Below are 13,739 nucleotides of genomic sequence, written 5' to 3'. Positions count from 1 at the left end.
GGGATTTCTTCCTGCTGACATTACTTTCTTATACCTCACGTAAGATTCCGGTTGGAGCGGCTCTCATTCACTTTATTGTCCTGTGTTGGATTGCCACGTTTAAAGGAAGTCTGATACTAAGTGACTGATTATTGGAAACATCTAACATACGGGTTCCACCAGCAGCTATACTTGATTTAGTTTGACTTTTATATATATATTGAGTCATTTGCCTATAGAGCTAGTCTATACACTTCTGTGCACAGAATATGCTCAAGTCCACCTCCTTTTAATGGAAAGCAATTACATTTGCTATCTTAGATGTTTAAATTATTAAGACCGGTCTTGTTTTATTATTTGTGATTATTCATGCAATATTAAATATTTTTAATTTAATAGGAGTTTATTATTATTGTCAGCCATATCATATATTTTTATTATAGCGCAAAAGTTTAAAATTGGAGTTTTTGTGGATAGTTGCATTTGGGTGGTCCAGTGCAATGTGATTGACCTGGTAACCCCAGGTCATCAAACTTTTTGCAGCTGATTGTTATAATATCCAAAAGGATTTTTTTTTATAGTACTTGCTATTAGCGCCTGGCAAAAAGGTTTTTTCTGTTTGGCAACCAATGGCTTGTGGTCAGTTTCCACTGTAAATGTTTGACCATACACAAACTGATGAAATCGCTCACATGCATATGTGATCGCTAGAAGTTCTTTTTCTATCTGAGCATACCTTGTTTCAGCACTTGTCAGTGCTCTTGATGCATAGATTACTGGTTGCCATGTATCCTCATGTTCTTGCAGAGCCGGCCCTAACCAATATGATGCCCTAGGCAAGATTTTGGCTGGTGCCCCCTAGCACCACCGCTGGTGCTTCCTCTGACCTTGCACCTCTTTCCCAGCACCATCACCCCTCACCCATAGCAGTCCTTGTACCCCCTATATTTTAAATAGGAACAATTCGCACATTTGATGCACAGCCCAAAAAGGGGCATCTTCTTGCTGGGAAGGGGCATGGCCACACAACAGTAACCCCAATTACAATTACGCCACACAGTACTGCAACTTTATTCACATTTTATCTTGCAATAGTGTCCCTAATTCATATTACATCCCACAGTAGTATCACTTTACCTTATAAACGTTACTCCTCACAGTAGAGCCCCTTATTCACATTACATCACACTGAATTGCTCCTTATTCACATTACACCACACCTTATTGCTCTTTATTCACATTAGACGACACAGTAGTGCCCTTTCTATATGCAACGCCACATAGTAGAGCACCTTATACACATAATGCTACACATTAGTAATGCATTTATACACAATTCCACACAGTAATGCCCCTTACACATATGAGACACATTAATGTCCTTATAAACATAATGCACCTTACACATTATGACAACCTTTATTAATGCCCTTTTACACATAATGTCCCTTACACATATGCCGCACATTATTAATGCCCTTATACACATAATGACACACATAGTGCCCCCTACACATTTGCTGTACATTATTAGTGCCCCTATACACATAATGACACACATACAGTAGTACCCTGTTACACATATGCCGCACATTATTAATGCCCTTATACACATAATGACACACATAGTGGCCCTTTACACATATGTTGCACATTATTAATGCATTTTTACATGACACACATAATGCTCCTTACACATATTCCGAACACTACTGCACAACCAACCCACTCACATGCACACAGCACTCACACTTTCACTAACACTGTGACCTCTGCCTCTGCTTGGATACAGATGTGTCCTCACAAATCTTGCATCAATGCTAACGTCGGGCACCTTTTTTTTTTTAATGAAAATGCATCTTATTTGCATTGCTATGTGGCTAGGATGCACAAGCAGCTTCTGCTGATTAAACTGATATGCAGCATGCCTATATACTGTGTGAGACTGTGGCTGTATCTGCATATGAAATGCTACATACAGAATATAGGCATGCCGCATATCATTTTAATCAGCAGCAGCTGCTGATGCCCCTAGGCATATCAAATGCCCTAGGCAATTGCCTAGTTTGCCTATGCCTATGGCTGGCTCTGTGTTCTTGTAAGAGCACTGAGCCTAGGCCAAATTGTGAAGCATCTGCTGAAATTCTTATTCTTTTCGCAGGATCAAAGAATTTTAGCACAGGTTGCTCTGTAATGATCTGTTTCAAGTTTTGCCAACTTTCTTCTTGTTTATGTGACCACATCCACTCGTTATCTTTGTCTAACAACCATCTAAGAGAGGCTGTTCCTAAGTAAGTAATCATCCCTAGGAATCTTCTGACGTCGTCTTTGTTGTTAGGACGTTCCATGTTCACTATGGCTGATATTTTCCTTGGGTCTGGTTTTACACCTTGATCCGAGACCACGTCGCCCATAAAGGTAAGTGTATTCACGCCAAATTCACATTTGTCCTTGTTTAGCTTTAGATTCACATTCTTGACAAGTTCCATTACTTGTCTCAATCTAGAATCATGTTCTTCCTTTGTAGATCCCCAGACAATAATGTCATCCATCATTGTTTCAACACCTGGAATATGTTCAAAAATCATGTGTATCTTTTTGTGATATACTTCTGGAGCAGACAATATTCCATATGGTAGTCGAAGAAATCTGTATCTACCTTCTGGTGTATTAAATGTACAAAGCTTTGAGCTGGCCTCATCTAGCGTCATTTGCCAGAATCCTGAAGATGCGTCCAATTTACTGAACCATTTTGCTCCCGTAAATTGCGACATGATTTCATCTCTGGTTGGTAGTTTGAAATGTTCTCGTTTAATAGCTTTGTTTAAATCTCTGGGGTCTAGACATATTCTGAGTTGTCCATTTTTCTTTTCAACAATTACTAAGGAGCTTACCCATTCAGTAGGCTCATCAACTTTCTGTATCACACCCAAGGCTTCCATGCGATTTAACTCTTGTTTCAGTTTTTCTCTCAGCGCAAACGGCACTTTTCTACAGGGGTGTATCACTGAAGAAACTTGCGTGTCTATATTTATTTTATGCTCTCCAGTCAAATAACCTAGACCTTCAAACAAGTCTCTGTATTCTGTAAACATCGATTTGCAGTCATCTTCTACTTGTGATGTCACCATAAAAACTTTCTTTAGTAAGCTTAGTTTCTCACAGGAACTTAATCCTAGAATCGGTTGCACATTTTTATCCACAATCAGTAGAGATGTTTTAAACTGTTGTCCCTTATATTTCAATGTCACTAAGCATGTACCTTTCACAGGAATTTCCTCCCCAGTGTACCTTGTAACTTTCACTTTGGCTGGATGAATTTTAGGTTTTACTCTAAAAGTCTTATAGTCTTGAAATGATATTAAATTCACCTGCGCGCCAGTATCAAGCTTAAAGGGAATGACAATCTTGTTCACAGTTAAAGGGACAATCCATTCTTTCTTATCTGCACTGCAAAGTTCAATGCAATCCACAAAGAATTCATCTGTTTGTTTAACAGCATGCACTTTGGTTGTTTTACTTTTAATTTTACAGCATTTGGCAAAGTGATTAAGTCTACCACATTTCATGCAGGTTTTACCATAAGCAGGGCACATTTTAGGATTGTGAGCTTATCCACATCTACTACACATTTCCTTATTAGACTGTGGCTTAGACTGCTTCATTCTTGAGAATGGAGGTTTGCTTTGCTCTGTTTTCTGCACTACATATACAGCAGCATCAGCGTCCTTGTGTAACTTTTTGGCTTGAAATCTGCAGATCTACACATAGTCACTGCCTTTTCTAGTGTTAGGTCTTGCTCTCTCAGCAATCTCTCTCTGAGTCCATTATCGGGTATTCCACAGACAATACGATCTCTAATCAGTGAATCCTTTAAATCACCAAACTCACAGGTTTTACTGAGTGATTGCAGCTCTGTAAGATACTGATCAAATCCATCTACAGACTTCTGATCACGTGAAAAACATATCTTTCATATGTCACATTTTTCCTTGGCACAAAGTAATCTTCAAACTTTTGCATTATAGGAGATAGCACCATATTCTGCCCCTCAGCAAACTGAAAACTATTATAAATGTCCAGCACATCCTCTCCTATCACATGGAGGAAAATGGATGCCTTCGTTTTGTCAGCCTCTGAATGAGCTCCACATGCAGCAAGATATATTTTAAACCTTTGCTTAAATCTTTTCCAGTTTTCAGACAAGTTACCAGACATCAGCATGCCGGTTGGAGGAGCTAGTTTATCCATGGTTACTCACTGTTTGAAGATAGGAGCACACAGCAGGCTTTGCAGACACTGAGTTTCACAGGCTTACAGACTTCTGCAAGATTCTTTCACACTCTGAGAGCACTAGCAGTCCAAGTTAAACTTCTTCTGACACCATGTTTTGTTCATACGTTTGTAAATCCAGTCATCAGGACACAGAGACATGTGAGTTCACTGCTGTGCTGTTTATTCCATCACCAACTCCAGGCACACTGCACACTGGACCACCCACTTCCCAGCATTCCCCTGGTTTCAGGGACCATCACTGAAGATTCAGGCTTACACAGATTAGTAAGGGAGTGTCTACAAATATTAAGCATTCTAATACACTAACATCACATAAACAGAAAGATCTCAAGTTAAGACTGAAAAAGGTTTCGTCATGTACTTGCAGCTGACTCTGTATAAGGCCCATAGGGAGTCATTCAGATCTGATCGTAGATGTGCTAAATTTAGCCCATCAACGATCATTTACTCTGACATGTGGGGTGGACGCCCAGCACAGGGCTAGTCCGCCCCGCATCCCTGCCCCCCCCCCCGCACAGGTACAAAAGCATGGCAAGGCGAGTAGCTACCTGGCCAGTAACTCCCTGACAGTGCAGCTTCTGCGCGCTGGCAGGCCGCTACTTGCCGCATTCCGGGCCGCAGCGGCTGCGTGTGACATCACGCAGCCGCCGCGGCCTGCCCCCCCAACTGTCCGGACACACCTCCGTTGTGTAGACCACGCCCCACCAACGGCATTCTAGCTCAGTTGGCAAGCCCCCTCCTGCCCCGCGACCGTCTCTGCCTGTCAATCAAGCGGAGGCGATCGCACAAGTGAGATGCTGTTAGCATCTCACTGGGTTCCCGGGGTGTGCACTTACGCACTCCACAAAGTGATTCAGACTGCGATCGCTGCCGCTGCAGCGATGCAGTCTGCATAAGACCTATAGTTTTGTGCACTGTGGTTTACCAACAAGAATAAAGGTAATAAAGTAACATACAGTATATTGGGGGTCATTCCGAGTTGATCGCTAGCTGCTAGTTGATCGCGAGTTGTTCGCAGCGCAGCGATCAGGCTAAAATCGGCATGCGTATGCACTGCAATGCACAGGCGCGTCGTACAGGTACAATGAGCATTGTGGTTTTGCACAGAGTGTAACGAACATTCCTGTCGCACGGCCGAACGCAGGAAGATTGACATGAAGAGGGCGTTTCTGGGTGTGAACTGACCGTTTTCAGGGAGTGCTTAGAAAAACGTAGGCGTGGCAGAAAAAATGCAGGCGTGGCTGGGCGTTCGCTGGGCGGGTGTGTGACATCAAAAGCCGTCCCCCCCGTCGTAAGAATCAACTCACACAAAGAGTACAGGGCTGGTCTTGTTTTGCACAAAAAGATTTTACAGGCGCTCTGCTGCACAGGCGTTCGCACTTCTGCAAAGCGAAAATACACTCCCCAGTGGGCGGCGACAATGCATTTGCACGGCTGCTAAAAACTGCTAGCGAGCGATCAACTCGGAATGACCCTCATTGGCCCTAGCATGTGAGTAGCATGTTACTAGCTGTAGGGATGTTTTGTTGTAGTATGGAAGGTTACACTTTGGGGGTCATTCCGAGTTGATCGCTCGCAAGCTATTTTTTGCAGCGCTGCGATCAGCTAGTCTCCGCCCAGAGGGGAGTGTATTTTCACTTTGCAAGTGTGCGATCGCTTGTGCAGCCGAGCGGTACAAAAACAGTTTGTGCAGTTTCTGAGTAGCTCTGAACTTACTCAGCCGCTGCGATCACTTCAGCCTGTCCGGGCCCGGAATTGACGCCAGACACCCGCCCTGCAAACGCTTGGACACGCCTGCGTTTTTCCAACCACTCCCTGAATACGCTCAGTTGACACCCATAAATACCCTCTTCTTCTCAATTTTCTTGCGATCGGCTGTGCGAATGGATTTTTCGTTAAATCCATCGCCCAGCACTGATCCACTCTGTACTCGTACGACACACCTGTGCATTGCGGCGCATACGCATGTGCAGTTTTGCCGACTTTTGACCTGATCGCAGCGCTGCAAAAAAATAGCTAGCATGCGATCAGGTCGGAATGACCCCCTTTGTATAGTAGTTAACCTAGTGGTGTCGCCGTGCACAGTACATTGGGGGTCATTCCGACCCGATCACATGCAGCTCTTCCTCAGGTCGGAATTGCGCATGCACGACGGCCGCATTGCGCAGGCGCGTTGTTGCCCGGCGACAGCCGTCACCAGGCAGCGATGCCGCTAGCGAGGAAAGCGGTTGCAGCGGCGACCGTAAGAAGATTGACAGGAGGAAGGTGGATTCGGGCGGCAACTCACTGTTTTCGGGGAGTGGTGAGTCCAACGCAGGCGTGTCCAGGCGTTTGGAGGGCGGATGTCTGACGTCAATTTCGGGACCTACAACGCTGGATCGATAGCACAGGGTAAGTAATTCTTACCCTGGTCGTCTTTTACAGGGAACTTTTAGTGCATAGCAGGGCTGCACAAGCGATCGCAGCCCTGCTATGCAGATATACACTCCCCCGTAGGCGGCGTCTAGTTGATCGCACGGGCAGCAAAAAGTTGCTACGTGCGATCAACTCGGAATGACCACCCATTGTCAGCGTTACTGTACACAGGCGGTCAGTCATAGCTGGGATATACAGACCCTGAGTTGGATTCGCCGGTGAAAACAAACACATCTGCGCCAACTGCACATGCGTCTAAATTGCAAAACACGGTGCGCGTGTGTCCAAATGTGCATCGCATTGTGTGTCTACAGAGGCCAGCGTGAAGTAAGCGTTTCTGGGCAGCAGCTGTGCAGCGAGTATCGAGATGCACTGAACAGCTATTGATGGGACTGTGGGGGTCATTCCAAGTTGTTCGCTCGTTAGTTTTTTTTAGCAACGGAGCGATTAGTCGCAAACTGCACATGCGCAATGTTCGCAGTGCGCCTGCGCCAAGTAAATTAGCACAAAAGTTTGGTATTTTACTCACAGCCTAACGAAGATTTTTCATTGTTCTGGTGATCGGAGTGTGATTGACAGGAAGTGGGTGTTTCTGGGCGGAAACTGGCCGTTTTATGGGTGTGTGCGAAAAAACGCTGGCGTTTCTGGGAAAAACGTGGGAGTGTCTGAAGAAACGGGGGAGTGTCTGGGCGAACGCTGGGTGTGTTTGTGACGTCAAACCAGGAACGAAACTGACTGAACTGATCGCAGTGTAGGAGTAAGTCTCGAGCTACTCAGAAACTGCTATGAAATTTCTATTCGCAATTCTGCTAATCTTTCGTTCGCAATTCTGCTATGCTAAGATGCACTCCCAGAGGGCGGCGGCTTAGCGTGTGCAATGCTGCTAAAAGCAGCTAGCGAGCGAACAACTCGGAATGAGGGCCTGTATGTACATCTCTGTGTGATTACAAATACTACGCAGACCTCTCAACATTATGAAGGTGGGACGTGGCTCAGAAATAGGGGGAGTGGCTTCGCTGGAATGCTGTAATCGCTAGCCACGCCTCCCTTTATCGTCACTGTGGGGGCATGCCCAGCTCTCTGCGAGCTACTGCCCACGCCCCCAGCCCTTCTGTCTCCTGTGATTAGATGCTGTGCGCAGGCAACAGTGGATCAGCTGAGTGAAAGCGGGAAGTAATGTTTTCACGACACTATCACTTATCGCTCCTATCAGAACCCTTGTCCCGATGACTCTGCAATAATACATTCAGGTAAATTACTAATTGCAATGAATTGCAGCGATAAGGAATCTTTATTTTCAGGGGAAGTCCGCAAATACTAGTGAATTAACCCCTAGCTTCCTCCGCTGGTCCTTGAGCACAGTGCGCAGTGACAGTTCCCTGCAGAGCAGAAATAAGATGTCCATGCAGACACAGGACTCCTGTTCTTCTATCCGCTTTGTGTCTCCAGAATTACCTCTAGATCTGCAGAAACTTCCATGAGCTGAGAAGTGGGTGCACTGGGCTGCGAGAATCCCGTATACACTGCACTTATCTTCTGTACAGCCTGCTGCGTATTAGCAGAACTACTTTTAACGCTTAACGTTACGGATGTGCCTAATCCCGTCACTTTCTGTAAGCGCTGTTCCATCAATACCTGATCCCCATGACTCAGATGCTCAGGTTACTTTATCATGCAGCAAACACCCTGCGCTGCGTCATCTTCTTCTGCCCATAAATCACCATCCCTTTGGATCTCAAAGTTATCCAACAATTTCGTCTTTTGCAATTCTTCCTTCCATCTTCGGTTGACCGATAATTGTCCCCACTTCCTGCTCATTTGTGTGCAGAATCACTTAAACGCTGCGGCATACATTGAGGGTAATCTGAAGCTCTCGCTGGATGTCAGTTTAACCCCTATGACCAGAGATAGGAGCTAAAGGTGCATCTAGTTCTTCCTTAACTCCTTCCTTGTAATTTACGCAGGAGGAAGTGGTTGCAGGGGATGCCCACATGTTCATCCCGTTTTAGCACCGCGCGTGGCCTGTAGCGCGTGCCCCTGTACACACGCATCTATGTGTAATGGCTGTGAAAACTATCATAAAGGTGGGGACGGCCACGTATGGGCTATACGTACATCCCAGCCTAATCCGTAATTAGCTCCATGAACGCAATGCGAGTGTATATGCGGACGACTTGTATGCAACTCTTAATCGGTCACTTAGGGGTCTATTTACTAAGCCTTGGAGAGAGATAAAGTACCAGCCAATCAGCTCCTAACTGTCATTTTTCGAACACAGTCTGTAACACGGCAGCTAGGAGCTGATTGGCTGGTACTTTATCTCCGCCTACTTTATCTCTGTCCAAGGGTTAGTAAATAGACCGCTAAATCTGAATCCGTTATTCCCCGTTCTATAGGTGACTTCTTTCAGGCGCATAAGGGCCCTCATTCCGAGTTGATCGGTCGCAAGGCGAATTTAGCAGAGTTACACACGCTAAGCCGCCGCCTACTGGGAGTGAATCTTAGCTTCTTAAAATTGCGACCGATGTATTCGCAATAATGCGATTACTAACTACTTAGCAGTTTCAGAGTAGCTCCAGACTTACTCTGCCTGTGAGATCATTTCAGTGCTTGTCGTTCCTGGTTGACGTCACAAACACACCCAGCGTTCGCCCAGGCACTCCCACCGTTTCTCCGGCCACTCCTGCGTTTTTTCCGGAAACGGTAGCGTTTTCAGCCACACGCCCCTGAAACACCGTGTTTCCGCCCAGTAACACCCATTTCCTGTCAATCACATTACGATCGCCGGAGCGAAGAAAAAGCCGTGAGTAAAAATACTATCTTCATAGTAAAGTTACTTGGCGCAGTCGCAGTGCGAACATTGCGCATGCGTACTAAGCGGATTTTCACTGCGATGCGATGAAAAATACCGAGCGAACAACTCGGAATGAGGGCCAATATTTTTTGGAAAAGATGTCCCTGTTCTGAAATCTCATCTATCTGAACTTGTGTTTACCTTAGAACATATGTTACTATAATAGTGTTCACTCTAGAATTCGGGCAGGGCAGGGCGCCGGACTGAGAGGGACACAAGTGTGTGTGTGTGCCGAAAAGGGGTGTGGCCATGCAAAATAGGGGCGGGTCATTACGCGTTATAAAAGCGGGCGGTTCAGCCCACAGACGTTAAAAAAGGGGCGTGGGCGGCTGGCGGCATCACTGTTGGGGGCGTGCCCAGCACCTACAGAGGTGCTGGGCTTCCCCCAAGCTCTCTCACAGCATTAATGGATGCCGCGCGCATGCGCACGGCATCTTTACATGCTGGGAGGGCAGGAAGCGGGCGGCTGTTTTAGCAGGGCGCCGCAGAAAGGGTAGGGCAGGTTTTGCCTTTAAAAAATCGGGCAGGGCGCGGCGCCCTTCTAAAACAGCCTAGCGTGAACACTACTATAATCTGTAGGGAGGGGCCTATTCTAATATCCACTCCACTATAATTACCTACGGGTCTATTTATTACAATCCGATTCTCAGATGCGGATGAGATGCGATACATTCTACCTCAATCACATTGCGATAATTGAATACATTCAGAGTCGGACTGGCTGACCGGGGAACTGCTTCTGGTCCATATATGCCGGGACAATGTTTTGCAGGTGTGACCGCAGAGAACTAGGTTCCTCTAAACATTGTCCCAGCGCAAATGGACAGGAATCAGTTCCCCATTCAGCCAGTCTAACGCAGAATACATAACACGGATGTATCAATTATTGCATGCAGGGATAGAGCTTGCAAGACAGCTCTGTTCCCGCGAATCCACTTACCGCAATTCTCAAGGTATTTTCTATGAAAATTACCCTGAGCGTATGACCGAGCGTGCGCCACTGCTAACGTTGGCTACACCCTCTTCCCGGAACCAGTGAACGGTGATCCAGGAGGGCAGCTGGTCATTTGATCCTGTGCTCCTCTGTGACCCCCGGTTTTGTAAAGTGAGATGCAGATTTCACAGCATCACTGTACTGCACCGGGGGTCACAGCAAGAGCACAGCGATCAGATCATCGGTTCCTGGATACAGATATTTACCTTAATTTTTTTCTTAATTTTTTTTGTACACAGTAATCAGTCTTTGTGGCTGATCACAGGGGCCAGATACAGCAGGCAGAGAAGGCTGTGCAGGAACTGAGGAACCAGAGGGAAGCCCAGATAATGCTATCTCAAGATAGCGTTATTATCATAGGGCTCCCTCTGTTATTTTTTTACATTTGTTTTAGTAAATTCAGGCAGATTGCATTTCCCATTACAAGTATGGGAAATGATATCTGATTACTAAAAAAAAAAATGTGATATTAAGGACTTGGAGAATTTTATAAAGAGACACAGGACAGGGGCTGTGGACTGGTGGAGAGATTTGATGACAGAGGTTGCGAGCAGGATGATTCTGTATGTGGCAGAGGCTGCGGACTTGGAGATTGGAGATGTGTGGCAGAGGCTGCAGATGGGGAGGGGTGATACAGGGGCAGAGGTTGTGGGCAGGACGAGGAGACACTGGCAGACGGCTGAGGGCTAGCGGAGACAGCATAGATACTAGTTTTTCGGAAGTGATACTTTTGTTAATGAGGCGTGATGAATGCCTCTGAACGGGGCTTTGAACTTGCAGCGAGTACAAATCATAACTATCACTACTGATAATTATGTAATGATGAATAGACAAGTCTGGCACGATAAAGAGAGCCAAGCTGATACTAGCAATATCATCCACCATGGAGCTCTTAAATTCCAAACCAGATTCCTTTCCAAGATTATTACCACCTAAATGAATAAGCAAGACCTTAGGAATTCCAAAGCCCTTGGTAAAATCCAAAGCATTGGTCGCAAAGCCCGCGTCAACATTACTCTCACGCCAATCCACCGTAAATACTCCAGCCATAGAAAGGAAGGAGTACTATTCAGCCCAAAATACATGTGAGCGGCCAACAATCCAAACTTTAAGGGAATCATACGGAACACATATGAGGAGAGAGAGAAAAAAATACTAAGGGGTATTTTTACTAAGATGGGTGTCACGATCCGGGTATCTGGACGCCATTACTTACCCTTCAGATGCCTCCTAAGGCTGGCTCAGCGTTCCAGGACCGGATCCCATCTGTTATACTGATGTCCACATTCCTGCCTCCTCTCCTGTCACTCTGAGACGCGGTCACCGCAACGCCTGTTACATCCGGAATGGCGTCTCCCGCGGCCTCCGCCGCTGTTCCTGAGTTTCTACATGCAGAATGTCAGAGTGGTGATTACGTCAGCCGCGGCCTCCGCTGTGCCCGCGTGGTTAAATGTGCACTTATCAGTCTGGCGTCTCCTGTCTCCTGTGGCCGGCGCCGCCATTACTGTTTTAATTCCCACATGGATTACAAACCAAACTTCCCTCCAAGTGTCTGCATGGGCGCAGCCATCTTGGATTCTGTCATCTGTTCATTTCCACCAATCTGCTGTTTGCAATGTTAATCTGCATAATTGCCTAGCCAATCCCTTCCTTGCTGCAGGTATAAGTAATCTGTGCCTGAGCAAGGAAGGCGTCAGTGCTTTGGTTGTCAAACCTAGTTCCAGTTTGTCTCTCTCCTGTGGTTGTTTTCCAGGTTCCAGTTCCTATCTCCAAACCTCCACTAAAGAGACCCGCACCAGCATTCCACCTGCGGTGTAGCCTGACTCTCCTATCCTCTTGGATTCATCTGCTTCCAGCCATAGATCCACCTGCTTACAGTAATCAGCTTCCAGCAGAGATCAGCTCTTCTTAAAGTGCCGGTACCCTTTTCTACAGATTACCATTTATCACCGGTATTATTATTTCACCGCTCTCAAGCTCCATATATCATTTCATATTTCATCGCTCTCAAGCTACATTTATTATTTAACTGGTTCCAGCCAGTATCCACTCCGTGCCAACATCAGTCTGGTTCCAGCCAGTATCCACAGCAGCCGTTTTACCCACAGCAGCCCAGCTCTTCCTGGAACACCAGCTGGTTCGATCCTGGGCTATCTCCATTGCTACAGTCGGGCCTGGTAAGGACTTTCCAACTAGAAGATTATAAGAACTATCTCATACTACCAGAGCCCTGTGGCCCTTGCCACCCTGTAGTACCCAGGAACTGTATTATTTCCCTGCTGAGTTTTATGTTTTCTTATTTGCTGCTGTGTTATGGAGTATGTCATAATAAACATCATTGACTTTTATCCTGGTTGTCGTGGTCACGCCTTCGGGCAGTTATTCTACATGTTACTTACATGTCTAGGGGTCTGATACAACCTCCCAGGTTCCGTTACATCTCAGCCCCTACAACTGAGGCTGCCTCCCGTCAGCTCAGGCCCTCAGTTGTGACAGTAAGCACTGACCATATGAATCCAGCCGGAGACCAGGATCAAGCGGCCAGGCCGATGCAAGAACTGGCAGCCCGACTTGAACATCAGGAGGCTGCACAGGGCCACATCATCCGCTGTCTCCAGGATCTCTCTACTCGGCTGGATGGGATTCAGACAACCCTCCGTGGATCAGACGCGTCCGGTGCGTCAACCACAGTGACTCCAGCTATGACCCCACCCACCTTACCCATTTCTCCTCCACGTCTTCATCTTCCAACGCCAGCAAAATTTGACGGATCTCCAAGATTCTGCAGGGGATTTCTCAACCAGTGTGAGATTCAGTTTGAGCTACAACCTGGCAATTTTCCCAGTGACCGTACAAAAATTGCCTACATTATCTCTCTTCTCAGTGGCTCAGCCCTTGATTGGGCATCACCGTTATGGGAGAGGTCCGACACCCTGCTATCCTCCTACACTGCATTTGTGTCAACATTCAGGCGTATCTTCGACGAGCCCGGCCGGGTAATTTCAGCCTCATCTGAGATTCTCCGTTTACGCCAGGGATCACGTACTGTAGGACAATATCTTATACAGTTCCAGATCCTGGCATCCGAACTGGCATGGAACGACGAGGCCCTGTATGCTGCATTCTGGCATGGCTTATCTGAGCGTATTAAAGATGAGTTAGCTACCAGAGACTTACCTTCCAAGTTAGATGAGCTAATCT

The sequence above is a fragment of the Pseudophryne corroboree genome, chromosome 5 (genome assembly GCF_028390025.1).
Source record: "Pseudophryne corroboree isolate aPseCor3 chromosome 5, aPseCor3.hap2, whole genome shotgun sequence".
Classification (NCBI taxonomy): Eukaryota; Metazoa; Chordata; class Amphibia; order Anura; family Myobatrachidae; genus Pseudophryne; species Pseudophryne corroboree.
This window is presented reverse-complemented; position numbering follows the sequence as displayed.